General features: G+C 38.9%; 1 protein-coding gene across 3 annotated transcripts in view; it reads left to right on the plus strand.

The window, feature by feature from the left end:
• The first annotated feature begins 1,450 nt into the window (after positions 1–1,450).
• LOC307033243 (uncharacterized protein) overlaps positions 1,451–14,046 on the plus strand; it is an 18,568-nt gene continuing 5,972 nt past the window's right edge. Inside the window, exons 1-4 of one of the 3 annotated variants that reach the window (XM_079671643.1) lie at positions 1,451–1,584; positions 5,071–5,128; positions 12,678–12,726; positions 13,768–13,813. The gene's annotated coding sequence lies outside the window, so the exon portion shown is untranslated. Of the gene's footprint in view, positions 1,585–5,070; positions 5,129–11,367; positions 11,391–12,677; positions 12,727–13,767; positions 13,814–13,891 lie in introns of those variants that run through there. The other 2 variants (XM_079671644.1, XM_079671645.1) reach the window with 2 other exon arrangements.

Raw genomic sequence — 14,046 nt, forward strand, 5'->3', positions numbered from 1 at the left:
AGAGGGGACACATGTTGATGTAGAAGAGACATGAAGAAGAGGGGACACATGGTGATGTAGAAGAGACAGGAAGAAGAGGGGACACATGTTGATGTAGAAGAGACATGAAGAAGAGGGAACACATGTTGATGTAGAAGAGACATGGAGAAGAGGGGACACATGTTGATGTAGAAGAGACATGAAGAAGAGGGAACACATGTTGATGTAGAAGAGACATGGAGAAGAGGGGACACATGTTGATGTAGAAGAGACATGAAGAAGTGTTTGGTCTTTTGAACCCCAAAACTTACAAATGTCAGACTTACTAGAACCTGATGTCTCCCATGGGCGCATCGGGAGCCCTCCACACAAACGAGAGGTTTCTCTTCAATTGTTTGTCGGAGTGGGTGAGGGTGTCGCCCTCCGAGAGGCAGCGCAGGGTGTGAGTACCGGGTGGAGTGAGGGTCCAGGACCCCCCCACCAGAACCGGCCCCAAAGACCTGGGTCGGACCTCGAGTCCTGGACCCTCCACTCTGCGAGCCTGGAGCAGGAAACCCATGAAGTCTCGAGAGCTTCGGACCGTCACTGAGGACCAAGGTATAGAAACACAGAAACAAGAAGAGACATTGAATGAGTGTTTGCAGAAACATTCAGTTATTAGTACACTTTCTAGGTGTGCTATTTTTACCTTGGTACGCTAGGAGCCAGCATGACTGTTAAGCTTTCCATTTGTTTGTGGTACCTTGGTGGTATAGAAGATGAAACAACCAACGTCCGTGATTAAAAGGATATTTGTAGTCCATTGACTTCGTCTCTTAATTCCCCTTATATACTAATAACTCTAATAAAGTTAGGGTTAACATCGTTAAAGGAATACTTGAAAATGAACATTTGTATTGTATGTCAATAGCGGGAAACCTATGAAGTCTCGAGAGCTTCGGACCGTCACTGAAGACCAAGGATTGGAAACACAGAAACAAGAACAGACATTGAATGAGTGGTTTGCAGAAACATTATTCTATTTCTATTCAATTCAAGGCTTTATTGTCATTTGCACATTAGCTACGGTGTATGGCAATGAAAAACTGAAGTCTCCTCCAACAGTGCAACACATAGGACATAAAATAGAAATGTACACGTTTCTTTAAGAGTAATTCGTTAATGTATTTACTTGTGTTTATCTGGGGTGACTCGTACCACTTCAGCAATCTCAATGGAGGTACATGAACAACCTTCAGAGTTTTTGAGTTGATTATCAATGTGTCCCGACAGGTAGAAGTAATTAAGCTGTTAGTTTGTAGGATAATTAGTAGCTGTAGAATTTACTTCTTTTAGCAATTGTTAAATAGTTTAAGGATTACCTGTGACTAACTGTCCCGGCAGGTAGGAGGAGGCGGATGTTCGCAGCGTGACGTGGCTGCGCTGCAGGTCCTGAGGCTGAGCCCGGATGTGTCCAGGAATCATTTCTCGACAGGAAGCATGGCTCGCTCCGCGGGAGAACGAGAGCGAGGACGGAGCGAGAGATAATAACAACAATCCCACCCCGAAACACTGGAGGCTGGCCTGCATCCCTGCAAACACACAGTGGAGAGGAGAGAGGGCAAAGTACACACTTCCTTTACTCAAGTAGAAGTACACACTTCCTTTACTCAAGTAGAAGTACAGATACTCGTGTTTAAAAATACTCTGGTGAAAGTTGAAGTACTGACTAAACTTCTTTCCTCAAGTCAAAGTAAAGAGGCTTTGAAATGTACTTCAGTAAAAAGTACCCATAACAAGCAGCTGTTTTAAAGAGTACCTGACCTCCCTTTATATTAATAGAACAATAATGTCATTGTTAGCTAATGAATGTTTCCATGGTGAACAACGGCAACATGACAACGTTTCCATTGGTCCCTCTTCTTTAGAGAAGACCAGGAAATGATGGATACACGGATCGTGTTCAAATCAATAGGCACGCAATGACTCTAAATAATAATGATCACGCCACCAAATACACATTCAGACTAAAGGAACCAGCCTGTTTGGAAAATGTGAGAAGTAGAAAGTACAGGTATTTGAGTTCAACATGTAAGAAGTAGAAAGTACAGGTATTTGTGTTCAACATGTAAGAAGTAGAAAGTACAGGTATTTGTGTTCAACATGTAAGAAGTAGAAAGTACAGGTATTTGAGTTCAACATGTAAGAAGTAGAAAGTACAGGTATTAGTGTTCAAAATGTAAGAAGTAGAAAGTACAGGTATTTGAGTTCAACATGTAAGAAGTAGAAAGTACATGTATTTGTGTTCAACATGTAAGAAGTAGAAAGTACAGGTATTTGAGTTCAACGTGTAAGAAGTAGAAAGTACAGGTATTTGAGTTCAACATGTAAGAAGTAGAAAGTACAGGTATTTGTGTTCAACATGTAAGAAGTAGAAAGTACAGGTATTTGTGTTCAACATGTAAGAAGTAGAAAGTACAGGTATTTGTGTTCAACATGTAAGAAGTAGAAAGTACAGGTATTTGAGTTCAACATGCAAGAAGTAGAAAGTACAGGTATTTGTGTTCAACATGTAAGAAGTAGGAAGTTCAGGTATTTGAGTTCAAAATGTAGGAAGTCAAAGTCAAAAGTCGTCAGAAAAATAAATAATGGAGTAAAGTACTGATACCAGATAAATGTACTTAAGTACAGTAACGAAGTATTTGTACTCCACTACTTCCCACCTCTGTCTGTGAGTAATTCAAACATCCCTCTGGCAGCTTTTCAGCAGTGTTTGTATTTCACTGCTGGGACAAAGGGCTAAGCAAATTAAGTCTTGGATCAACTGGGATTTGTATTGTATAACAAATCTGTAAAAAGAACTGTCTACAAAAAAAGAATTTCAGCTTGGACTGAGTGGACCTTTTGTTTTTTAAATGATTAATAAGGGGTTTGAAAAAATACTGGAAAATGCAAAAAAAAAGCAAAAAAATATTGAACATTTTCAGAAAATATGTGGAAAAACTCTGAGCAAAAAGGAAAAATCCCTGAAAAATTGGGAAGAGATGATTATGTGAAAATGAGCTAAAGGAACACACAACAACAATGTCTTAAAAAATGAATTACACGTTACAAAATGAAAAAGATGAATGAGCATCCTCACCTTCAGGACGTCTAGTGAAATCCATCTTTCAGTTTTAAAACGTTCTCTCTCTCTCCAGCTTGGAAAAGTCCTGAAGTCCTGAGTGAGTGTAAAGTGGTTTGGAGTTTAGGGGGATCTCGGGGTCCAGAATAACGAGGGAGGGGACAGGGGAATGTAGAACCAGAATATATAGAGCTGCAGCCCTCAACACATTGATTGCTTTTTTAAAAATAAAAACAATGGTATGCTATTGTTTCCTATAATAATAAAAAATATATAATTTAATTAAAATAGCAAAAAATATTATACAAATATGTTAGATAATAAATCAAATATATAGGATATGTTGAGCTGTAATTATAGGCAATAATATAAATATAACTTAAGCTGTCGGATAAATATAGTGGAGTATGAAGGACAATACTGGCTTCCAAAATGTAGAAGTATAAGGAATATAAAATGTGAATACTTGGATAAAGTCCAAAATGAACGCGAGTAACACTGACAGAAATGCAGGTGGATTTTCTGGTTTAGGCATTCTTTCTAGTTGAGGTGTTTCTTTGGTATTCAAACCGCCCCCTCCCCCCCCCCCCCCCCACACACACACACAAACACACACGCACACACACAACCAGGATGTGCTCCAGCTGTAGCCGCCTCCCACCAGGATCTACCTAAAATCCCCTCCATCACTGTCCCATCTCAACCAAGGGAGATTAAGGGCTGACGGGTAATCTGTGACGTTTCGCTCTCTCAAAAGCAGGGCACTGGCGAACTTTTTTATTTTTTGTTGTGTTCTGCCTAATTTTCTGCCCTTGATGTAATACATTTACATTAATAATTGAATAAAGTAAACACGCTTTGCACCCCGGGCCGGCAACATTTTGCAAATGTGCCCTGTATGGGCGCTGTAAGTGATGAAAGTGGGGGGTGTTGATTTATGAGAGAGAGCCTCCGAGCGAGCAATAGAGAGAGAGAGAGAGAGAGAAAGAGGGCGAGCATCGGTACCGCGGATTGCTGTAGGATTAATAGGCTGATAACTACAGCTCAGTGAGGTAAAGGACTCTGAGGGTTTAGATCACAGGTGTCAAACTCAAGGCCCGGGGGCCAAATCAGGCCCTTGGTGGATTTCATTTCGGCCCGCAGGATCATTTCTAATTACTATTAGATGTGGTCCGCCGGTATATTGCACGCACACCTTCACTTCATCCTGAGGGTCTCCTCAGCTCAGAGCCTGACCCCAAACATTGATGACCTTGCACCCAAGATGAGATGCCAAGTATCTGAACTAGCATCACAGAGCAGCACACTGAGTTTAATGGATGTTTCCTTCTGCACTTTCTCTCTCACGACAACAGGGCATGTTTGGTTTCTCTTTGAGGGAAATGGTTTTGTTGAAGCTGCTCTTGGCCTGTGGGAAAATGTAATCATAAGAACTGACTCTGGAAAAGCTGCAGATAGAGCCATAAGAAATGAATCAACTGATTATTTAATGTTTAATGTGGTTTTTATAGGCAATAATTTAAGCTTTGTTAGTTCCAGGTTTAATATGTGCAATAAGTTCATTTCGATACGTTCTGCAATAAACATTGAACCAGTCCGGCCCTCCACTAGTACCCATTTTTTAATTTTGGCCCACTGTGTATTTGAGTTTGACCCCCCTGGTTTAGATGGTTCACTTTAGTCTAAGTTATCGCAGTGGGTCTCAAACGTTTTGGCACCCAATCATAATCTCGCCTAGGGCACCCAAATAGTCTCAAAAGTCTGGCCATTTTGTCCTCATGCTCCAATGAGCAGCTCTCATAGGAAAGAACGAGACCCCGCCTCCCACGCTGTATCCAGTTCTCCTCATACATCCATGGTATCAACCCCTTATATCAACACCATTGTCTGCTCATCATTGTAACCCTACACACAAAACACGTCAAACCTGAAATATCTTTGACGTTTCCACTTCCTCCTCAGTTGCCTTCTGTCTCTTTCGGTTACAGGTGACGCAGCTTTGGCAGCGGGGCAGTTTCCAACAAGTAGACGTCTGAATTAACTCAGGTAGGTGATCAGAAAGAGAGTAAATTCAATATAGGTTTTAACACTTAAAGTTAGGTAAAAGGGAATTTTAAGTGTTTTTTTAATGTATTTCTTAGCAGATGTTCTTTAGAGGCTCTGCTCGATAGCACTGGATCCTATATGACTATTTGATTTGTTAAGTAACAAGATCAATGTCATTTTGATCTCCAGGCGTTTATTTCTATTATATATATATTTAATATTTTATTTACTTTAATATAACATTTTAATTTATTTTTTGTATGTTTTTTTAAAGTAGTTTTTCTAAATGTTACATTTCCTTTTATTTCAGTAATGGTAATATCATTTTATTTTTGCCTTTTTTATTAATAGTTCTTGTTGGTTCGAAGGATTATTTCCTTATTTATTTCTTTACTCAACTATATTGTAAGAAATCCCAAATGTATTTACAGAGTCTGAAACAAATAACATATCAAGAAATATAGAATTGTTTATATAAGCTAAAGTACATACAGGGATTTGTAAATAATTCCAACATCTAGTAATATTGCAGATTTATTGAAATGAACATCCTTTATATCGGCTCAGCCTCACAGGCGCACCTTAATCAAACCTGTCCTTCTAATTTCCCTGATCCATGCAAACACTGTGAGTTGTTATGTTAACATGCAGCTGCTGTGAGGAAGTATTCAAATCCTCTACTTTAAAGAGTCCTCTCCTGCTGATGTTCAGGTGTATATCAGTATGTAGTGTCTCTACTTTAAAGAGTCCTCTCCTGCTGATGTTCAGGTGTATATCAGTATGTAGTGTCTCTACTTTAAAGAGTCCTCTCCTGATGATGTTGAGGTGTATATCAGTATGTAGTGTCTCTACTTTAAAGAGTCCTCTCCTGCTGATGTTCAGGTGTATATCAGTATGTAGTGTCTCTACTTTAAAGAGTTCTCTCCTGCTGATGTTCAGGTGTATATCAGTATGTAGTGTCTCTACTTTAAAGAGTCCTCTCCTGCTGATGTTCAGGTGTATATCTGTCTGTAGTGTCTCTTCTTTAAAGAGTCCTCTCCTGCTGATTTTCATGTGTATATCAGTATGTAGTGTCTCCACTTTAAAGAGTCTTCTCCTGATGATGTTCATTTGTATATCAGTATGTAGTGTTTCTACTTTAAAGAGTCCTCTCCTGCTGATGTTCAGGTGTATATCAGTATGTAGTGTCTCTACTTTAAAGAGTCCTCTCCTGCTGATGTTCATGTGTATATCAGTCTGTAGTGTCTCTACTTTAAAGAGTCCTCCCCTGCTGATGTTCAGGTGTATATCAGTATGTAGTGTCTCTACTTTAAAGAGTCCTCTCCTGATGATGTTCATGTGTATATCAGTCTGTAGTGTCTCTACTTTAAAGAGTCCTCTCCTGCTGATGTTCAGGTGTATATCAGTATGTAGTGTCTCTACTTTAAAGAGTCCTCTCCTGCTGATGTTCAGGTGTATATCAGTAGGAAGTGTCTCTACTTTAAAGAGTCCCTACTTTAAAGAGTCCTCTCCTGCTGATGTTCAGGTGTGTATCAGTATATAGTGTCTCTACTTTAAAGAGTCCTCTCCTGCTGATGTTCATGTGTATATCAGTCTGTAGTGTCTCTACTTTAAAGAGTCCTCTCCTGCTGATGTTCAAGTGTATATCAGTATGTAGTGTCTCTACTTTAAAGAGTCCTCTCCTGATGATGTTCATGTGTATATCAGTCTGTAGTGTCTCTACTTTAAAGAGTCCTCTCCTGCTGATGTTCAGATGTATATCAGTATGTAGTGTCTCTACTTTAAAGAGTCCTCTCCTGCTGATGTTCAGGTGTATATCAGTATGTAGTGTATCTACTTTAAAGAGTCCTCTCCTGCTGATGTTCAGGTGTATATCAGTATGTAGTGTCTCTACTTTAAAGAGTCCTCTCCTGCTGATGTTCAGGTATATATCAGTGTGTAGTGTCTCTACTTTAAAGAGTCCTCTCCTGCTGATGTTCAGGTGTATATCAGTATGTAGTGTCTCTACTTTAAAGAGTCCTCTCCTGCTGATGTTCAGGTATATATCAGTGTGTAGTGTCTCTACTTTAAAGAGTCCTCTCCTGCTGATGTTCAGGTGTATATCAGTATGTGTGTCTCTACTTTAAAGAGTCCTCTCCTGCTGATGTTCAGGTGTATATCAGTATGTAGTGTCTCTACTTTAAAGAGTCCTCTCCTGCTGATGTTCAGGTGTATATCAGTATGTAGTGTCTCTACTTTAAAGAGTCCTCTCCTGCTGGTGTTCAGGTGTATATCAGTATGTAGTGTCTCTACTTTAAAGAGTCCTCTCCTGCTGATGTTCAGGTGTATATCAGTATGTATTGTCTCTATTTTAAAGAGTCCTCTCCTGCTGATGTTCAGGTGTATATCAGTATGTAGTGTCTCTACTTTAAAGAGTCCTCTCCTGCTGATGTTCAGGTATATATCAGTGTGTAGTGTCTCTACTTTAAAGAGTCCTCTCCTGCTGATGTTCAGGTGTATATCAGTATGTGTGTCTCTACTTTAAAGAGTCCTCTCCTGCTGATGTTCAGGTGTATATCAGTATGTAGTGTCTCTACTTTAAAGAGTCCTCTCCTGCTGATGTTCAGGTGTATATCAGTATGTAGTGTCTCTACTTTAAAGAGTCCTCTCCTGATGATGTTCATGTGTATATCATGTGTGTATTATGAGACTTTTCTGAGCCCACAAAGAGATGCTGATTTGAAACCATTGTTACATACAGTTACGGCATTTCCTGTTTCTGCCGGAGAGAGAGGAGTTTGTCCCAAAGCTTGCTGCTGTATTTACTCCCTCCACCTGACAGGAGGGAGCCTCGTTGAGCTGCGAGTGTCACTCCACAGAGTTCACTCCGTAACGGAGGGGTAGGGTGTAGGGCGTGGTTTGGGATAGAGTGGCGAAGTTACGCCCATCTCCTTCTGGTCCATGGGACCTTATTTCGGAAAAAGTATGGTTGCGTTCCGATAATCCAAAAATAATCCATGTTCCCAACAGCCATGCAGGAACACTGCTAAATGGGCTTGCTATGGCAAACGTGATGGTCTCCACTCCACATGCCCTCGTTCTCTCCTTACTCGTCCAGCCAAACCCACGTCCCTGGAACTTTATATATTCTCAGCAATCCTGTAATATTCTGTTAGTGATATTTTCCTCTCCACTTCCTTGTAGCCTCACCCAATATGACAGGACAAGTTTCTCTCTTCTAAAGAATGCACAAATGTGTTTAATCGTTAATGTCAGATATGTACTAAGTAAATACATTTGTTCCTGCTCAAGATTAGATTCAACTTTATTGTTATTGCACATATTACAGGTAATGAGACAACGAAATGCAGTTTAGCTTCTAACCAGGAGTGCAACAAGCAGTAAAGTGAAAAGTAATGTACACAATCTACAGAATAAAATATAGAATGAATTGAATGATGAATAAACAGTGAGGGGTATGAATACACACAGCAGCCTGTGAGCAGTATGAACAGTGTGTATGAATATGCTAAGATATAGAAAGTATGAAAACGGTAAGCAGTCCAAGTATAGTATAACATATATAGATATTAATTTCATGATGATAAACATTGTGGAACAATGATGAAAAATGTGAATGGAAGTGGCGACGTAAAACTGACACAAAACAAAAACAAACTTTTGCCGAGCCAATTGGAGAGTTTCATCAGCAGCACGGGGTAAAACCCACCAATGAGCGCTCAGCTCGAGATACCAGCGAGTCGTCTCAAATCAAGCATTTTGCTTCCGCAGCCAGAGGATGTTGAAAAATTTGAAATGGCTCTTGAGAGGAAAAAGGTTCCTGACCCCTGGTTTAGATAGTTCACTTTAGTCCAAGTTTTCTCAGTGGGTCTCATTTACAATTTATGTAAACAAATATTTCCAAGGCACACCTTTATAATTATTAGGATGAATAAAAACAGGTTTGAAATCATTCCAATGTCTACTATAGGACAGTAAACCAACACTATCCTTTAAAACTGGAGAGATGAAAAAATATGGATAAATAAATGTTAACTGATAAAATAAGATATAAATGAACCAGCAAAAATCTTGCCTTGGGCAGCGAATTGTTCAGAACCGGACCTGGTGTCATCCCCACAGCACCCCCCATTTGAAACATGTTCCCACGGCTATGGAACGAAGCTTACATTATACAAATGTAGTGCAATATACAGACTGTTTAGCTTATGGTGATCAGCAGCCCTATGAGCTCATTCTCTCAGTGTATCATCACGAATACAGAGACACACACACATAATTTAAATAAGAGTTTTTAAATCAAATGATAGGTTAAGAATAAACATCTTAAAGTAAATAACAATAAACAATAGCCCTTAACCCTGTAAGGCCCCCGGTTGTAATGTTACAACATTACTTTATGCTATCCAAAAAAGTCAGTAAATGTTTTGTTTTTTTAAAAGACTACATTTACATATAAGGTCCTTTTGTTCAGCCTCACAATGCTATTGGGTAGGATATGTGTTTATAGGTCCTGCCCTCTGGCCATACACGCCAGGGATTTTAGGCCCCATGGAAAGATATCACATTGGGCCCCACCACCAGGCACAGGCCACGCCAACCAAGCACAATGCTGTAACCACACCTCCAGAACCCAACCCACTCATTTATGCTTTAAATAACTCTACCTGTACAGGCTTGCATCTATCTTGTAGTCCAATACTAACTGCACACTATTTACTGACAGTGAGCTGTGAAAATATAACACTGTGCAGACGTGCAACATTCTGCTGCAGTAGAATTCACTATTTGATATAACACTAGCATTCCTGACAATAGATCTCAATAGTCATCTTTTATGCTGTACATGCCTTTTTAATAATAACATTTTTGAAAGGAACATTCTCAACACGAATGCATAAATCCAAATAAATATAACTTAAATATGTGGAAACACACTGTGTTTGAAATGTATAATTGAAATGAGATGTTAGCTTTTTGGTTTGATATATATATTGTATTCCAGTCTCCCTTCAGATATGTTAAGTGGCATGTCATTCAACACAATGCTGCTCACCTCCTTCAGTTGGGAGAAAAGGTTCAGGTTCAGCCTTATGGGGGGACAGGGCAGCTGAGCCTAGAGATGGATCTGTTGGTCCTGGCACCAGGGGGAGGGACAACTGATTTAGTATGAATAGCTGCTAAAAATCGACCTGCATTTGTTAAATGTCAGCTAAAAGAGCAGTGAAATTAAAAATCTCTGCATTTTCTGTATAGATATTAACAGTACTTAATGCCAGCTTAGTAAAAAAAAAACATAACAATTATTATTTAAAATGGACTACGCGTAGCTAACGGACATATTTCCACCACTCACCACACCCACCTTTTCTCTTGAGAAACTGGGTGACATACTGTCTTCCTTTAGTCCCTCTCTCTTGTCTTTCTCTTCTTTCTTTTCTTTTTGAAAGCCTGACCTTTTTGTGAGTCGTTGAGACATGCTTCACACTAACATTCCTGCTCTAACATGCTCTCACTCTCTGCTAGAAAGTGCCGGCGGTGCCGCACCACGTTTGAAGCCAGGACCAAACCATTACATGTAAATAGAAGGGGGTGTACAGAGGCTTTGGATAATTAACTTTTGGAAGAAAATAAGTTAAGTGAATTGTAAGTTTAGTGATTACATTATCAATATAACGTTGTATTAATGTTAATTCTTGATGAATGATGAAAGGTTGCTTAAACATTTTTTTCTTAATGTTCTAAAATTGTTTAGGCCGCCGTGGTGAGGGTGTTTGGGGTGGCCAATAGGGTGGCCAGGATTCAGCCAACCCCCAGCTCCGCCACTGCAAATATTCTCATACTTATGATTATTAATTATTCCCCTCTCTTCTGATCATCTTCTCGCAATCATTCGACCAATATAATGCTAGGAAAATACTATACAATGCTAACGGAGGCGAGACGTACATTATTCACGCGCTTATCCTCACGCGCGTTATCAACGTGCGAAATGTAAGATATCGCTTTCTAAGCTACCTATGATACGTCGCCGTGACGTCTGACATCGCCGTGACGTCGCCTGTATTCTACGTCAACCCATTCAAAATTGATGGAGGTGTTAGCGCACGTTGACACGTTAGTTCTCCGCTCAGTCAGGTTAGTTATCTGTTCTTTGGCACTAATCACACCTCATACAATTCACACCTCATAAACTGAAGCTACCAAGCTAAGCTAACATGCTCCCCATCTGCACACTGCCGTCGCATTTTACGTTTCTAAGGTAAGCGGACATGAAACTATTCAGCAAAACTATAAATAATAATCTAAGTTATTACGTTTTTAGCATAATACTTCAGAATCTTAAAATCCCTAAACGTTTGTATATAATTGTGCTAAATTCAACACTGGAATCAAGCAAATATGAATATGTTTGCATGACATTAGTAATTTATATTTTGATATCACTTACGTTTAAGTCAAGCTAAGGTACATGTGATTGTAGCTAGTTAGTGCTCTTACCTGTGAGGCCTCCTCCAAACAGCATCATAACCAGACTGTATCATTAAAACTAACCGGTTCTAGATCCTTGACTTTAGAAAAACAATTCAAGAGACAACATGTATTTAAAGACCAATCTTTATTTGAAGGTGCCTCTTAACCCGATATATTAGTTATACAGTAATAGTATTGACAATCTAAAAAAACTGAGCAGCTCAACAGTCAACTTTATATTTCTTATTGTCTAAAGCATTTATTATTTTCATTTCCCCCCTCTCTTTAATAGGTTTACACCTTCTGTCCATATGAGCTTTTTATTTAAAACATTTGATTAACTTTTGGTTCACATTTCAATAAATTGTATTTGCACTCCTTTTGTCCATTATTCTTACTGAAATGTTAGATTACACATTCACATCTGACTGAAGGTTGGCCCCATTTATTTGTGACGTTGCAAACTCTGCGGTACAAGGCACAAGTGATGTGAAGCTCATAAAGCGAGGCAAATAGAAAGAATCAGCTGATGGAGTGTAGATGTGGAAATAGGTGCATTCGATCAGCAGAGGAAAGGCACCGTTACCCCGGGGCTGATAGATAATCACTCCCAAATGAGTTAAAGGAACAGAGACGAGACATTGGAGTCCTGCAGGGTTTCGAAAACACATGTTGGCGACTGAAACACATCCAGTGTTTGGTATTTTCCTGAAGCATCCTTCACCTACAGTGTCTCAACTGAAAGAGGACCACAAACACAAAATATAATAAAATATGGAGATTTTGGGATGTTTATCTCCCATTCTTTTACTTTTCGGGCATTTGACAGACCAAGCATGTCGTTGATGTCACTGTTTACCAAACTACCACTTTTTCTGAAAAATGATGCAATATATGTTAAATACATAGTTTATACATGTAATTTCTGGTTCCATTTCTTCTGATTACCTCATGTGGGCGTGCTCATTTGCCGCGCGAAAACCTTCCTCTTTTGGATTCGGAAAGGTTGGCGTTGTTACACATCAAACCTGTTTTGTTTCCACTGCCTCCTCAGTTGTCTTCTATCTATTTATAGGTTACAGGTGCGGGCAGTTTCCAACAAGTAGACGTCTGAATTAACTCAGGTAGGTGATCAGAAAGAGGTTAAATTCAATATATATATATATAATATATATAACATTTAAAGTTATGTAAAAGGGAATTTTAAGTCGTTTTTAATGTATTTCTCAGCAGTTATACGTTATTTAGAGGCTTATTACACGGGGTCCTATATAACTATATTTGATTTGTTAAGTAAACAAGATCAACGCCATTTTTATTAATATTTCTTGTTGGTTAGTGGGATTATTTTATGTTTCTTTATTTATTTATTTTCTCAACTATATTGTAAGAAATCCCCAATGTATTTACAAAGTCTTAAATAACTAAAATATCAAGGCGGTGCTTATCAAACCTGTCCTTCTAGTTTCCCTGATCCATGCAAATACATGCAGCTGCTGTGGGGAAGTATCAAAACCCTTTCCTGGTGTTAGAGCCCTGCAGTGAGACGGGTCAGAAAAACGTGAAATATGTGAAATAGTCAAAAGGAAAAGCAGCCATTTCTTTCCATTTACACAAAAAAGACCTTCAAAAGAACTCTTTCTGCAGAAGAAATGGCCTTTCTGTGATTTATTATTATTTATATTATATTTTTGGATTAGAAATGCCTTCAAATATGATAAAAATGGTTCCAAATTAATTATCGATTATTTCCACCTCTGTGATATTGTGCTTCTTTATGATTCATTACAATAAGCTTGTTTTTATCCACTGTTCAAATGGAGCAAAGAATTCCAATACATTCTAACTCTAATCCTCACTGAGTTTGTTAAGGAGTATTTTTACTTGAATATTTTCACATAAAAACCTCAGTCTTGTTGCTCTTACTTCATTATTTCTGGAGTTATCAGCCACAGACGTCTGATAATAAAGACGGAGAGAAACGTAATTATTTTATACGGAATGCATCCATTTGTTAAACAAAACTTTTCTCCTCGAGTCTCCGATCATTTGCATTTCACCCGACAGAGGTGAAGAGAAAGGATCACCTGACGCAGTAAAACGTCTCTCCTGAACATCGGATAATAAACCATACTTTATTGTTTTATTTTATGATTATAATTTAGTGTCCGAGGAAAAAGTGCGAGGCAAGTGCAGGTGACCAGCAGAGAGGTGAGTTTCTCATACTAATATCTTTCATTTGGATCCACTTTGGTTTATTTCTGAGTCTGCTTCTCGACGGGTTCGCAGTTTGACAGATGTTGGTTAAAGAGACATTTTCCTTTGTCTTTGTCTTTGTAGTATAATCCACGGAAAACGTCTGTGTTGGAGAAATACTGTTTTCTCCACTCTTTGGGTTGTTTTAATGCACTGATATCATGTAGGGGTCGGCAACTCCTGGCACG

This window comes from Notothenia rossii (assembly GCF_949606895.1).
Source record: "Notothenia rossii genome assembly, chromosome: 3".
Lineage (NCBI taxonomy): Eukaryota > Metazoa > Chordata > Actinopteri > Perciformes > Nototheniidae > Notothenia > Notothenia rossii.